The sequence below is a fragment of the Haplochromis burtoni genome, unplaced genomic scaffold (genome assembly GCF_018398535.1).
Source record: "Haplochromis burtoni strain Fernald_Lab_line unplaced genomic scaffold, NCSU_Asbu1 Contig_462, whole genome shotgun sequence".
Classification (NCBI taxonomy): domain Eukaryota; kingdom Metazoa; phylum Chordata; class Actinopteri; order Cichliformes; family Cichlidae; genus Haplochromis; species Haplochromis burtoni.
Genome location: NW_024582823.1, coordinates 330,276 through 334,373, shown reverse-complemented (window position 1 = coordinate 334,373; position 4,098 = coordinate 330,276).

The following is a 4,098-nucleotide window of genomic DNA, read 5'->3' as shown; positions in this document are numbered from 1 at the left end:
GTTTATTGCACTCACTTCAACACCTGTGCCTTTGCCTGAACAAACTGCAGTCAGATTGCCCCACCCCCAGCCCCTACTCTCTGATCCCCACATTGAAGAAAAAACGATCGATGGCTCCATTACAGGACATTTCCTCAGACGTCCCCTTTGATATTTTCTTTGACCTTTGAACTTGTTATCTAAACAAGCGAGATTTGCACTTTACTCATATTTCTTATTGCTGATTTTTTTTCTTTCGTTTTTTTCTCATGATGGGAAAAAAAATCACAAATCTTTTGAAACACTAAGACTTTCGATGCAAACCTGTAAAATTACCCTTGTGATAAACTTTGGATAAGAAGTATTTCATGTTTTTTTTTTTCCTGATTTGTTACTTGACTGTGTGAGCATGAGCACGTCTTTGTGTGTATGGATGCATGCGTGTGGATGTGTGTGTGTGTGTGTGAGGTTATAAAGAGGAACAGAAGGAGGGAGGAAGGCAGGAGAAGAAATGTTAGTTGAAGAAAGTTGTTTATTTATGTGGCTATTTATTTAAATAAAGTTCACTTCCTAAACATTTTCTTTTGTGGTCTGACTTCTTGTTAAACCGCAGGATGTGTTTTTTAACCCCCTCTATACTGTTTACATTTCTGTAGATGACTAATTTTTTTCTTAAACTTTGAGGTTAAACTCTCAGAGACTCAGAAAACACCTTCAGGCCATCAGGATGGAGAATGAACTTCTCTAGATCTGTCGCATTGCCTTGGAATTAAGCAACATTTAGTGGCTGCACACTCACTTTCTAGCATTTCAATATTCATATACTAAACTAGAAGTGAAAAACAAAAGTCTTAATCACAGAATCATTGACACTAAGATGCTTCACCCTCTTCCACTAACTGATGATGATGCATTAGCACCCCATCGTAATGGTGTGATGCACAGCGATGATGTCAACAATGACTGCATCGGGCCCTGATCAACCTCCTGCTGGTCGATTATTCATAAACATAAGACGGGATAGGGCTCTGATGTTTGACAGGAAGGGCTATGTGGGAGTCAAGCGACGAAACTGAAAAAGAGAAGCCAGAGCCTGCTGCCCGCCTCCACCCGTCCAGTCAAACCAGACAGAAAGAAAACAGAAAAAGGGGAAATGCGTGGATTTGCGGCTCGCTTCATGTGCAGATTTACACCATCTGGGGTCACTCACATTTACACGTGTAGCATATGGTTTGACATTTGGCATTTTGACTGTCGGGGAGCTGCTCGTGAGGGCTCAGCCTGAAAGGAACTGGATGTCCAGCTGCTACAAACACATCCGTCATCAGCTGCTGCCTGCTGCACAAGTGACTTTGTCTAATAAGATTTTTGCAACATGTTCACAGCAACTGTGTGACCATCTGCAGCATTTATGACGTGCGACCTCTGACTGCTGCTGTCAGAGGTCTTTCCAGTTAAAAAACTAGTTCTTCCTCACCACTGTCGCTACTGGAATTAAAGAGTTTTACATTACAATATAAGCTCGCTGTGAGATTACTGTTCTGATGAATTGCTGTTAAATAAATACAACTGAACTGGAGAACAATATAATTGTAGTCATCTTCACTGGAGGTCGTTTTTTTTTTTTTTATCTCAGGGCTCCGTCGTATCCAAACAAAGACATACTCAGTCTTGATATTAACTCTGATATTGTGCACTTACAGGGTTTCTTTGCACCGTTTATTCACCAGAGTCAAATTCCTCTTACCAGGAAGTGACACGACCGGCTTGAAAAGAATGAAACAGGTGGTTTGTGAAACAAAACCACTTATTGTTTTCTTTGCTGCTTCACTTGGGGCTTGATGAACAGGTTTAACCAGCCTGTTACAACAAATTGTTTGTATAGGTTTCTCTTTATCGATAGGAGTAAGTAAAAGTCTGATGAATGCCTCAACACGTGTTGAGTCAGGCTGTACTGCACTGTGATTTGTTATCACTGGATGTAGTAATAATCTCGCTGGTAAATCAAGGAATTTCTATCTACATGTACGTGTGTATGTGTATGTGTGTCTCTGTCCCTCACTGATCTCAACAGTACATCTCTGGTGCAGTATGCTTCTCTCTGCTGTATTTTCCCAGTCCCCAAAGAGACAAGTGTTTATGCCTTGGGTTTTTCCATGCTTATACATGCACGATCACATTGGTCAATAGAATAGTCCCAATATGTAATGTCATGTTAGTAAAACTGAATACATAAAGTCATATGAAAAAACAACGCTTCCACAGTACTGAGTGCAGTCCTGTGAAAAATACTTACTGCTTACGTGGGATTTAAAGGGATAAGTAGCAGCCAGATGCTGATAATCAGCTATTGATTACAATTGATTATTGCTGAGTGTGAGCACCTCAAACACAGCAGAAAATCTGCAACAGAATGGCTGAAAAAGAAAATCAAAATGGAGCAATGGTTCAGTCAAAGTCCAGACCTCAACCTGACTAAAAACTCGTGACCTTAAAAAGCTGTGGATAGAAGAGTGGGCCAAAACTGTGTCACAACCAATAATTGCTAAGTTTAGCTGTAGAAAAAGTCTACAGACATTGGATCGTGAAAACAGGAACTGTGGAAATCTCGACAGTTTACAAAGGAAATCACAACGACCAACACACCCAGGTAGTGTTTCTTCTTTGCAAGTCATGTAAAGAGCACTTGGATCTCAGCTGCCAGTGACTAAGCGGCTGTCGACAGCTGAATCCTGAGATATGATCACATATCACATAGGCAGGTTTGAGCAGAACAGCATGTCTGCTTTTTTGCAATTTGGGTCAGCATGTCATCTGATACAAAACAAAAAAAATATTACTCCAAATGTGGAAGTACTTACGTTTTACATGTTTTAAATGGCCTTTGAATTATTCACATGTTAACAACAATATTAACAACAACGAAACAATGAAATAATGACCATGACTGTAATGTTATGTGTATATTGGTGATAGAGGTTCAGTTATGTATAGTGAAACAAAGGCACAAAGGGGGGAAGCTGTCCATAGAGGGCAAAACCATAGTAGTACCAGTCTCTAAATGGTATTTATTGTCATCTAGTTGGATATTTTAAAGATACCAGAACTGGTTTTACAGTCCATAGCTGCTTTGTACAATCATCAGCAGGCTGTTGGTGACCCTTGTTCAGGCTGCGGTTGGTGTGTTCAGCCTCTGCACGTGGAGAAGACAGGAATTATATTACACAAATAACTTCTTTAGAGTGAAGTGAAACTTGGTGTTAAAAATAATGAAAACCACCTCTCATGTTGCATTTTTGCTCTTTGATGGGTGTTTTTCGTCTTCCTCTTTGTGGTGAATTCTGCTGTCACTTCCTTTTCTGTTCTAAATTTACAGACACCTGTACTCTGTCTACACATAATAGCCCTGCCATCAGGCTACACACACTTGGCTTTTTGGAGGGCAAACTCATTATTATTGACTCTGCATACAGTCATGTTAAAAAGAAAGTGCATCCTATTTCTATTGGAGCTAAACATCTCTGAAAACTAACATGGTAGCATAAATTCCTGTTAACAAGGGAGTCTATGAGGATTTACTCGCTTTTGGATCCAATATCAACTGGCCATGAGAGGAACTGCAGATTCAGGCACTTTGGTTTTGGCTTAATTAAAACTGGAATGGCCATCTGTCTGCCATCCAAACCTTGGCCAAACTGGTTCATGCAACAGGACAATGACCTCAAACACACCAATGAACACAATGGCCTAGTCAAAGTCCAGACCTCAACCCAATTGAAACACCATGGTGGGATCTTACTTGCTTTTGGATTCCAGTATCAGCAGGCCATGGGAGGAACTGTAGATTCTAGCACTTTGCTGTTGATTTTTTTAATTGTTTGATCCACAGGCACATCTTGAGATGTAAACAGTCCTGGAGTTTCGGAAAGGCAGGAAGACAAAACATTTTTCCTCTCTTGTGTACTATGTGACACGTTTAGCAGCGACCTTCCACACAATCAGATTGAAATTTACAAGGAATTTTAGGAGAAGCACTTCAGTGAACATATCCAATGTCACCTCCTGCTTACTCAGAAACACACACATGCACACACACACACACACACACACACACACACA